The 12,867-nt window shown below is 33.2% G+C and overlaps 1 long non-coding RNA gene across 3 annotated transcripts in view; it reads left to right on the top strand.

The window, feature by feature from the left end:
- LOC111767829 (uncharacterized) overlaps positions 1-12,867 on the top strand; it is a 64,833-nt gene that overhangs the window by 40,459 nt on the left and 11,507 nt on the right. For all 3 annotated transcript variants that reach the window (XR_011426712.1, XR_011426705.1, XR_002799700.2), the window contains one exon: positions 1,585-1,729. This is a non-coding gene — a long non-coding RNA (uncharacterized lncRNA). The remainder of the gene's footprint in view (positions 1-1,584; positions 1,730-12,867) is intronic.

Here is a 12,867-nt window from a genome sequence, read left to right as displayed (position 1 = left end):
GCCCTCATACTGTAAAAAGTGTCCTTTTTGAGGTCTATTTAGTGCCATGTTTTTCATATTTTTGTGCTTTATTTTGTTGACTTCACAGTTTAAAATGGCCCTTAAGCATAGTACTGAAGTACTCTCTAGTGTTCCTAAGTGCAAAAAGGCTGTGATGTGCCTTGCAGAGAAAACATGTGTGTTAGGTAAGCTTTGTTAAAGCATGAGTTATAGCGCTGTTGGCCATGAGTTCAATGTTAACGAATCAATAACATGTATTAAATAAGGTGTCTTTAAACAGAAACACACATAAAACAAGATTATGTATTGAGCTGTTGATGAATTGGCTCACAGGAACCAAGCCCTGTATTTCCCCAAGTTATTCTTGGAGAATAATTTGATGGATGGGTATACTAGTTTCTTAGGACTGGCATAACAAGTTGTCACAAACTTGGTGGCTTACAGCAATAGAAATTTATTCTCTCAGTTCTTGAGTCCAAAGTCCAAAATCAATTTCTTGAAAGGCTTTAGGGGAAAATTCTTCCTTGCCTTTCTCCTAGCTTCTGATGACTCTTGGCATCTCTTGGCATGTTGCAGCATAATTCTAATGTCTGCCTCTGTCTTCACATTACCTTCTTCTTTGTACGTCTCTCTGTGTCCAAATGTCCCTTTCTCTTTTCTCTTATAAAGACACCAGCTATTGGATTTAGGGCACATCCTACATCTAGGATGTTTTTATGTTGAGATCTTTAATTATATCTGCAAACACCTTTCTTCCAAATAGCTCACATTCTGCACTCTAGATGTACATGAATTTTAGGGGACAATATTCAACTCACTACAGTAGGTTTAATAACAGATGACATACAGCTGAAGAAAGAATAAGAACATTGGAGAATGGGCAAAAGAATATCCAAAATAAAGCACAGAAAGGCAAAAAAATAAAAAAGGAAAGAAAAGGGAAAAAATCAAAATTATGGTAAAAGATATAGATGAGAAGTTCTAACCTATATTTATTTGGAGTCTCAGAAGGAAAGGAGAGAGAAAATAGGGCAGAAGAAATACTTGAGGAGACAATGGCTGATATTCTGCTAAAATGGGTGAAAGATATCAATCCACAGAGTCAAGAGACCTAACAAATGCCAAGCAGAATAAATTTTCAGAAGTCCACATCTAGAAACATCATAATAAAACTGTAGAAAACCAAAGACAAAGAGAACATCATAAAAGTAGCCAAAGAAAAAATGACTAAAAAACTTCAAAGGCAAAACAACTAGATTGACAGCTGACTTCTTGATAGAAACAATAAAAATGGGTGAAGGTGGTCAAAGGCACAAACTTCCAGTTATAAGATGACTAAGTTCTTTGGATGTAATATACAGCATGGTGACTATAGCTAATAACATGTATTATATATTTGACAGTTGCTAAGAAAGTAGATTTTAAAAGTTCTTATCACAAGAAAAAAATTTTGTATGATGTGAGGAGATGGATAGTAACTAAATGTATCGTAGTAATCATTTTGCAATATTTACATGTCAAATAATTGTGTTGTACACCTTAATGAATGCGATGTTATATATCAATTTTGTCTTAATAAAACAGGGGAAAAAAGAAACAATAAAAACCACAGAACAATGAAATATCTTCAATGTGCTGAAAAGAAATTAAGGAAATAACAGCAAACTTAGATTTCTATACCCAGTGAAAACATCCTTCAAGAATGAAAGCGAAATAAAGACATTTGCAGGTAAAGAAAAACCAGGAGAATTCATAACTAACAAATCTACACTAAAGAAAATACCAAAGAGTGCTACTCAGGTGAAGGAAAAATTATTTATTATTTATTTATTATTTACCTCTGATGGAAGGTCAGAGATGCACGAAGGAATAAAGAGCAAGACCGTTGGTAAATATGTGGGTAAATCAAAATAAATACTGACTATACAAAATGACAATAACGTCTTATGGGGCTACACATGTACACACATATATGTATACAGTTATGCATCGCTTATTAGGGATACATTCTGAGAAATGCATCATGAGGTGATTTCATCATTGTGTGAACATTGTAGAGCATACTTATACAAACCTAGGTGGTACAGCCTACTACACACCCAAGCTACATGGGATAGCCTATTGCTCCTAGGCTACAAACCTATACAGCATGTTAATACTGAATACTGTAGGCAACTGTAACACAATGGTAAGTATTTGTGTGTCTAAACATAGAAAAGTTACAGTAAAAATACAATATAAAAGATAAAAAATGGTACAAGACAAGAGTATAGGTGTCAACATGCATTTAACAGGCTTCCAGGAATGAAAGAAAAGAGTAAATGGAAGGGAAGGAATTTTTCAAGAAGTAACGACTGGTAATTTTCTAGAATTAAATACAGGTATAAGTCCTCATATTGAAAGAATGCCACATAGGCTGAATAATAAAAACATATACCAAAAACCCTCACCTAAAAATATTAAAATGAAATAAAATACCATTAAAGAAAGAATTTTATTGGTTTCCAGAAGGTATAAGCAGATTACTTGCAAAGGCATAAGAGTCAGACCAATTCAGATTTCTCTATGGCAATACTGGAAGCAAAAAGACAACAGGATAATGTTCTTAAAGTTCTGAGGGAAGAAATTGAAACTGGAATTTTATTTTTAGTCAAATTATATGTAAAGATGAGTCAAGATATCCACAGGCATATCAAGGACTCAGAATAAATAGCACACAAAGATCCTCTCTGAATGCACTCAGCAAGAAGAGAAATAAATAAAGACTGTTTCTTGTTGTCTAAATAAGCAATGATACACATGTCCAAATACATTCTCAACATTCTGAAATGAAAATTCTAAAGGATTCCAACATAATGGTTGGGGGGAAAGGGAGAGACCAGAGGGAGGTGAGGGAAAATGTGAAGATACTTGATTTTCTTGATGAAAAGACATAAAAGGCTTAGATATTGAGATCAATTTTAAGAACTTATAAATGTACTGTCATAATATATGATGTTAATATTAGAGGAAGTTGGGTGAAGAGTATATAAGAACTCTCTGTACTATCTTTGTAACTCTTCTATAAATCTAAAATAATTTCAAAATAAAACTACTGAAGAAAAAATACCAAAAAAACCCAGATGACAGAAATAAGTCCTAAAATAACTATAATAATTTTAAATTTGTTAAAAAAAATCAAAAGACAGAGGCCCTCAGATTGAATTTTAAAATATTAAAATCCAGCAATATGTTGTTTACAAGACATACCCATCAAAAAAAGAAAAAAGAAAAGAAAAAAATATGAAAAGGTTGAAGATAAAAGAGAGAAAGATATACCAGGCAAATATAAGCAACAACAGCAAAACATAAAGGAGCAATTTTAATATGACACAAAACAGATCATAAGAAAAACAAAATCATAATGGACAAAGAGAAACATATATACTGGCAAAAGCAACAAGATATAACAATCATGAACACATATGCAGCTGACAATTCTCCTTTAAAATATATAAAGCAACGAGTGACAGAATTACAGGAAGAAATACACAAATCAACAGTTATAGTTGAAGATTTTAATAAATTCCCCTATTAAGTGGATACATTAAGCAAAAAAAAAAAAAAAAAAACTAAACAAAAATATAGAAGATCTGAATAACAACACGCTTGACCAAATAGGTAGTTTGGAAGACGTTACAGAATATAAAGTATTTTAAAGCGTTAATGGAACAATCACAGAAATTGTCTATACCAAGCTACAAAGCAAATTTCAGTACTTTCCAGAGAATCAGCATCATACAGATTATATTCTCTAAGTAGTAGTATTAAAAGGAAAAATCAATAACAAAAGGGTAGCTGAAAATATTCCATAGGTTTGGAAACCAAAAACATCAAACCCCACACTGCTGAGTAATTCCTGGCTTAAAAAGAAAATGAATGTCAACTATAACTTTACATGTTAAATTAATAGTTTTAAGCAAATTATAACAAAGTTTGAAAATGATTCAACTCAAGAAGCTAGAAAAAGAGCCACAGATTATATATTCAACAAAATGAAAATAAAGGAGATAATACAGATTGGGGCAGAAATCAATGAGAGAACAACAAAAAGAATAATAAAAATGACCCAAAAGCTGGCACTTCCAAAGGCTAGTAAGATAGACAAAATAAACAAATAGAGAACAAAAATGGGGGAAGAAGCATAAATAAAATGGATATTAAAAAAGCAAAGATTATTACTAACTGTATCCTAATAAATTTGAGACCTAGACAAAATGTATTTCTGAAAACAAATAAAGTGCTAAAATAGAACAAAATGAAGCAGAATACTTGAAGAGATGAATAATCTATCTGAAAGAATGCATAATCATTAGAGGAATTGAAATTATAATTTAAAAATCTTACTATGTCTAAAAAATCTCAGTCCAAACAGCATTGCAAGTGAGTTCTTCCAAAGAACAGATTAGGCTCATATTATACATATTGTTCTAAAAAACAGAAATAGAGTGAAAGGTGCCTTTACATTTTATAATGTAAAATAACTTTCCTAATTAAACTGATTAAAGATAGTCCAAGAAGAGAAAATTATAGGCCAATATCACTTAAGAACATACATGGAAAACCTCTAAATAAAATGCTGTCTAATAAATCCAACATTGCTTTGAAAAAGAATATATAATCATCAGTTTGAGTTTATCCTAGAAAGTAGGGATGAGTTAACATTAGATAACCTATGAGTGTAATTCACTACATGAAAGAACTAAAAGAGAAAAATCACATGTTCATCTTACTAGGTCCAGAAACATTTAATAAAGCTCAAAAACTATTTATGATTAAAAAACCCCACATACCTCTTAGGAGACCACAAACAGAAGGAAACTTTATAAAATGAAAGCTAACTCCCAATTAACCTCATACCTAATGGTGAAACTCAAGATGCTTTTTCTTTGAGACAAGAATGCTGACTATTATCACTACCGTTCCATGTGTTATTGGAGATCCTGATCAATGCAATGAGATAACACAGAGACATAAGAGGTATAGTGATGGAAGGAAATACATAAAAATATAATTATTTTCTTTATAATGTGATTATCTACTTAGAAAATAGAAATGAATCAACAGACCAACTATTGATAGAGCAAGGTTCAGCAAGGCTGATAGATACAAAAATCAGTATGCAAATATCAATATAATTTTTCTACCCTAACAATAACCAATTAGAAAATGTCTTAGGAAATAAGAGAGCATAAACGATAAAGATTTAGAAATTAATATAACAATGAATGCTCAATATCTTTATAGAGAAAAACTAAACACTCTCTTAAATGACATAAAAAGAGACAAATTAATCTCCAAATTCAATGCAATTCCAATTAAAACTCTACAAGACTTCAAGGGAACTTGACAAACTGATTCCCAAAATTAATATAGAAAAATGAAGGACCATGAATACTAAAGTAATTTTCAAAATGAGGAGCAAATTGGGTGAGGAGAGTCTCCTGTAATTCAGACATTACTCAGCTCAGTAATAAAAACACAAGGTGGCACTGGTGGAGGAACAAATAGAACAGTTAACAGATTAAAGAACTCAGAAATACACCCCTTGCAAATGCAGAAACTTGGTAGTTGAAAAAGGTGGCATAACAAATCACTTCGGAATAATAATTTAGTAGATGGGGTACTGAGAAAATTAACTCAGAAAAAATAAAGCTTGATTCCAACCTCAAATCATAGACCAAAACAAACTCCAAATAAAGAACTAAATGTGAAGAGAGGAACTATAAAACTATAAAAGACATTTCTGTGATATTAGTCTAAGAAAGGACTTAAGATCCAAAAAGGTATGGGTGATGGAGGGAAAAATGGACATTAAATCCATCATCAAAATCAAAGATTTCTGTTCAATGAAGGAAATTAGAGACAATGCTTCAGAGAATATTTGCAAGTCTAAAATAAACCAGATAAGGAGTTAATTCAAGAATATACAATGACCTCCCACAAATCAGTAAAAACTAGGAAGCCAATAAACAGATTGTGAAGAGTAGATAGTCCATAGAAAGGGAAACCTGAATGGCTAATAAACGTATGAAGAAATGTTCAAGCTTATTAGTAATTACAAAAATGTAAGTTAAAATTAATAGGAAAATACCACTTTAGAAAGTCAGATATTATTAAGGGCCATCAAGGAGAGCAGAAAACCAGAACCCTCACGCACTACTGGTTGGAGCATAAATGGTGCAGCCATTTTGATGAGTAATATGGCAGTACTTGGTAAAATTAACTATTACGCCCTAAGATTCATTATTTCCAGCTACACACCCCAGAGAAACTTTGCACAAGTTGATAAGAAGATAGGTATAAAATATTCACCACAGAATTCTTTAATGTGGTAAGGATTTGGAAGGATCACAGATGTCTACCACTGGAGATTGAACGGGTAAATTTTGGCATATGTATGAGGTGGAAGAGAAAGGCAGGAACAATGGACCAGATTTAAAAATAATGTAGATAAAAATAGTTTTAAAAGGGGATGAAATTTATATCATTTATAGAAATTAAAAATAGACATGCATATTATTTTTTCAGATATACACATATCTACTAAACACAGGAAAGATAACTGAAAAGACATGGTAGTGTGCCATATGCCAAGGATTATGATTTTCTCCATTCTGAATACCTGAGGTTAAAAAGAATAATTCAACTAAGGAAACTGGAGCCCAGAGAGGTTAAGAGACATGGTCTCGATTCATGGACAGCTAAAGAATGCAGGTCTCCTGTTACCCAGAGCTTTCTACTTTACCACACTCCTCTCCCCTGGGAAGCTCCAAAAGGCATCTTTAAGATGGCAACCTCTGTCCTAGAGTCCACATATTTTGTTCTCAGAAGCAAAATCCCATTTGTCAATTGTTTCCTGATTTTTGATTACGGAAAATGACCACTATAATTCTGAGATATGATGACCTGTAAATTTGTTTATTCTACTTGCTTCACAGGCATTCAAGAAGGTAAGCAAATGTGTACTTTCAGATAAAACATGCTAATTTCAGGATAAGGCATTTTGTTCTTCCACTTTTGAGGTTACTCAAAATACCAACCCTTAATTATTATAGTATTGTTTATATCTGAACTAGTTCCTTGGAGACAAATCCAAATATTTCAAGAATTCACGATTTTGGTGGCAATAACATCCAGCTATATTAATATCCTGAGATATAAGGAAAGTTCATAAGCTGAGAGGGCTTTGTTTACATATACAACGAATCCATTCTTCATAAACATTAGAAAGGTTTGACAAGTTTTGTAGGAATAAAAATATTAGGTAAAGCCATGGATTTCATGCAATTTCATAGTTAATAGGTGTCAAAGCAAAAATTTTAAATTAAATTCTTATATAGTGTTGGAAAGGGGAAAAATAGGTTTTAAAATATTTTATAGGAGGAGACACTTTGTAGACAGCTGTTTGTTATTAATGTCTGGAGTTATGGTCTGCTCTATTTCAAAATTTCCTAACTTATCCTGCTTAACATTCAGAAGATATAAAAAAGGAGGGATTTCTTTTTAACCTTCAAGTTATAATGAGAAATTAAGGACAGTGTTTAAAGAAGTTCCTCACTGTCCAGCGGAAGAGCTAGAACATCCCCGTCACTCCACTGAAAATGCTCATTAGCGGCTCCAAAGACTTGTATCGTGCTAAATTCTAGGGCCTTTCTCTGCTCTCATCTTATTTCACCTCTCAGCAGTATTCCCAGTTGATCACTCTATTTTGAAATACCTAGCTTCTGTGATACTACTGCTTATTTCTAAGCTCCCAGTCCACTTTTGTTTCTTTTGCTGGCTCAGCCTCTTTTGCCAAAAATATACTTTCTCAGTCTTCTCATTTCATTTAATGATATCACTATCTACCAGTTGCTCAGTAACAAACCTAGGAGCGATCCTTATTGTCTCTTTCCTTTACAATCCTCAATTCCAATTCATAAGCAAATCCTGTTGGCCTTCCCGATTCTGTGCATGCACTTCTTTCCAAATTCTGGTCCAAAAGCCTCTATCATCTTTCATTCAGACTTCTTGAGTGGGCTCCTGCTGGTCTCCCTGGTCACATTTGCCCCATATAATCATTTCTTCACGATAGCCAGATCATCTTTTAAAATGGTATATCAGAATATAAATTTCCAATGGCTTCCCACTGTTATTTAGAATAAACTCTCAACTCATTATCTCAAACTATAAGATTACCCATTACCCTGACCATCTCTCCCATCTTGTTTAACATCTCATCCTATCTTGCTTGAATTTAACATACCCCTCTCATCTCAGATGGACTTCCTCTCTGCCTAGACTGCTCTTGCCCTAGATCAGTATGGTCAGCTCTTTTTCCTCATTTATGTGTGAAACCAACTTTCACATCCTCAAAGTCACCTCCCCCACTTTCATTTATTGATTGATAGAATTTTTCTCTATCTGAAATTATCTTGTTTATCTGCCTTTCCCCATAGAACTATGCTCTTTGAGCAAAGGGATAATTTGTTCCTTATGGTATCCTTCAACCTTAGGACATAGCACATAGTAGGCACACAAATATTTGTTAAATAAACAGATGAAGGGGTTAGAGAAAGGGCATGTCCCTTTTAGTATTCTAGCACTTTTAGATTCCTTTTCTAACTGTCTCTTGGTGGTGAAGACAACAATAATGAGAAAGAAGAAAGACCGAGTTTTAAATATCAACCCTACCCTACTCAATAAAGTAAATCAGTTTGTAGTCTATATTCATTCATGATACAACTCACTTTTAACAGGTCCAAGATAGGTAACCCTTCTTCAGTTGAAGGCAACTAACCTACAGAGGATCAATCGTAATACAACAAAACTTAAATTAGGTTTTTAGAAAGAAGACTATAAATTTCCATTCATTACTCTAAAAATTGAGTTGGGACCATAAAACTATTAAGTACAACAAATACACAACTCAAGATATTAGATGTATATTGCTTATGTAGTTCCTTGCTGGGCTGATGCCATGAACATAACACCTACCACTGTTGGAAATGTAGCTGAAATAGGAAGTAACCAGCCTCACTCCTCTCCTACTTCCACAACTTCGAAGGCCAAAGGATTTGTAATGTGCAAAGTGACACTGGCCACAAGGCTATTAGTCTGAAAGTTCTTTTGACTTTCAAAAATTGTCTGATAGCATTATCGTACTTTGAGATGAGGGTTGGTCCATTCCACTACCTTGAAGGTTACACCTGAGTTATTTTTGGATACACAGTAAATTCACAAATGATTCCTTAGATGTTGCAGCCCTTAAAAAGTTCATTTTAAAGCATCGTAACAGGGATTTGGGAGAGTACATTTCTCCCTCCACTTCTTTCCTTGGTTTAATTTCCTGCTTAGAAGTGTTTAATTTTATACTGAAGGAGTAATTCCTGAGACATTTGTTTGCACCATGAATTGTTCCAGGACAGATTAAACAGGGTTCAGGAGAGGCCAACTCCTCCATGAATGCTTCAAAGTAGAACAAGCAGGTAACCTTAAAAGTGGAAAATATTTAAACCCCAATTTTCTAACCAAATGAACAAGATTTTCAGTACTGTTTTCTGAGAAATATTCTTAAAACATTCAAAAGCTATTTTACAAGTATATATTACTGAATTACTCAATATATAAAGTGTACTGTTTAAAGCCACTGTGCTGGTCTTGTGCTAGTTGAGACTAATATTTACACAGGAAATATTTGAGGTAGATTATGTAATTTTTATTACTGACAAAGAATGTGTACTTCCAGTCAAAAATCCTTGAGTGCCTGTCTTAAAGCATCTTGTGACCCATCCTGCACATATCAGTCAATTCTCAAGTATTAACTTGTGGGAGTTCCATTTCCAGGTAGCCATCCTCTACCACACTCCTAGTCACCTGCTTCCTACCACCTAGTGTGAGCTCAAGGAACTTAGGTTATTTTTAACACTAGCTTAAGAAAAGGAAAATTGAGAAAACTCGTAACGCAACCAACTATGTAACACTGCAAAATCAAACAATTTTGCCTTTTCCACATCATCACTCCATTTCTTAGTTGACATATAATTGAAAATTTATTTTAGTCGTTCTCAAACTGTTATTTAAAATAGATGCATAAAAATTTAGTATTGCAGTAGTTAAGTAATAGGAGATAGGCGAACATTTTAACAAAAATTAAATACTCAATACAGCATTAAATGCTATTAATATGGTAACTATGCATGCAAAAGCTTTTGACAATTTCATGGGATGATTAAAACTTCTAATTTTTTAACCCTCTAAACTCACATAAGATGAATAACGCCCAGTAAAAAAACCTTTATCAATTGACTTAAAAATGCCCTACTTCAGAATTTTAAAAAATCAACCTAAATCCTCCAAATTATGTAAATTTGAACACTGTCTTCCATGTGAAACTTAGTTAGAACAGAGGAGTCATTGGTACACCAGCAATTCTTTTCATGGCATATGCCTGAGTCAGAAACAAGTGATATTAAGTAATGGAAACTGAAAAAAAATTACTGTGGTGTGGAGTGAATTTTGTACTCCCACAAGTATGTGTACACACACACATGCCCACAAGAAATTTTACTGGCCAGCCATTAATGTGGAAATCCTGACCAAGGTTTAAAATTTAAAATCCTGGCCAAGAGGCAACAAAGTTAGCCCCAAATAATAAGGTAAGTATTTAATAAATAATCTTTTCTTGCCTATCACAAGATTTTAAGGTAGAGTTGGCAACTACATTTGATGCCCTAAGATTGACTTTTAATTATTCCAGCAGGCTTTTAAATAACACAGGACACTAAAGAAGCAAAAAATAAGTGAACCACACATTGTGGCGCCAGCCTGGTGGTGTAGTGGTTAAGGTCACATGCTCTGCTTCGATGGCCCAGGATTTGTAGGTTTGGATCCTGGGTGTGGACTTAAATATACTGCTCATCAAGCCATGCTGTGGCAGCATCCCACATACAAAACACAGGACAATTGGGACAGATGTTAGCTCAGTGACAATATTCCTCAAGCAAAAAGAGGAAGATAGGCAACAGATGTTAACTCAGGGCCAATATTCCTCACCAAAGAAAAAGAGAGAGAGAGAGAACCACACATTTGTTTAAGTAATGTCCCAGAAGAAACCATCTTTTCAAGATTCAAAGGCAAATTAAAATATTAATTTTTAGCATTTGGGGAATCATTAAGAATCATTGGCACAGTTGTTTTGTGGTGCTTAGTATCATAAACCATAAATCCTCCAAATGGCATGACTATTTTAACTTGCCTTGAAATTCCAAAAGGTTAAATCTTGTCAGAGTTCATCTAGTGATTCAAAGAGAAGTAAACAAAATTTTTGAACCACTGGTTAATCCACACCATTAAGGGCACACAATAGGTAGAAGGATACATAGTAAAATTGAATAATCTTGAGTTAAATAGAACTTCTGACACACTTAGATTAAAACAGTTAATCTCTGATATGTCTATATTAAAGAGGTTCTTACAATTATTCCTACTCATAATTGTAATAAAACCAATATAGGATGCTGGGGGGAGAGGGGGCACGTCTGGGAAACCTAATGCAAAGACAACAAAAACAAGTAAAACCTCAGGAAAAAAAAGAGAAAAATTTTGATTTTGGTAACGCAAATGAAGACCAAAGTCCCTGAACTTCAAGTTTTGAGACTGACACCCAGTCTCTTGTTCTAAGTGCCTGGATAGTATTAACACTTTGAAACAAAATAGTTAAAAGTCAATTTCTTACAATGTTTTATGTTAATTATATCTCAAAAAAAATTGAAAAAGTTAATTCCTTCTTTTTGTTACATATCTCAGTTCAAAAGGATGTTTATCTCCTTCAAGATGTTATAAATCTCATATAAAGAATGAAACTCCTAGCTTTACTACAGTTTTGTATGCTCAAGTTTCACTTTAATGACCTGAATTAAATGAAAACATTTCAGGTTTATTTAAAACAGTAGTAAAATGATATTACTATTTTTAAAAAGCAGCTTTGGTAAACAAATGGTTAGAGTATCTCTGATCCCTTAAAAAAGGTAAGAGGAATCCACAGGCAAATACTTTTTTTTCCTATGGACTAAACTGACTAGTGTTCTGTACCACCATAATCTGCTTCATATGTTGATTAGATACCCTCACCCCAATCTCCACCCCGAAAGAAAAATGTACTCACCTGTGTTTATACTGAAGAATAATAAAGGCTAATGATTAAAAAGGAAAATTTAAAAAATTTTTTACTGTAGTGGATATTTTAAATAACAATAGCGGTTTTTCAGTCTGTGGCAAACTGATGTCTTATTATAAGGTAACAAAAAGTACTATATGGCCCACAGTGTAGTCCATTTAAACCAGACTTCACTAAAACTATACCCTGGATGTGAAATCAGATTCTCAGTAGTCTGGAAAGATAGACTATCAAGCTTTAGTTAGAAGGGACTCATGTAATGAAAGCAATTCTTAATACATACATCAGCATCTCATCTTAAAAAGTGATGCTCCATTAAGATATGGATAAAAAATATTTAATCAACAACTTTAAAATTAACCTAAGAGCTAGAATGAGAAATGGAAATGCAGCTCTTGTAGTAGACAGTATCTATCTGTAGCAGCCAAAGTTTGCTGTGAAGTGAGTTTATCCAGGTTTAGGGGTAAAAAAAAAAGGAGAGAAGCATATTTCAAAATGATGTAAACTACTTGTTACTACAGTTTTCACAAAAAAGGGAAAGATTTAATCAGCAATTTAAATGCTAAGAATTTGCCAATCAATTTTTTTTACTTCCATTAAATTTAGTTATGTTTTGAAAAGCAATCTCTAAGATTTCAACTCTCCAAGATTTGACACACAAGAACACA

Source organism: Equus caballus, chromosome 1 (assembly GCF_041296265.1).
Source record: "Equus caballus isolate H_3958 breed thoroughbred chromosome 1, TB-T2T, whole genome shotgun sequence".
NCBI classification, from domain to species: Eukaryota; Metazoa; Chordata; class Mammalia; order Perissodactyla; family Equidae; genus Equus; species Equus caballus.
This window is presented reverse-complemented; position numbering and strand designations above follow the sequence as displayed.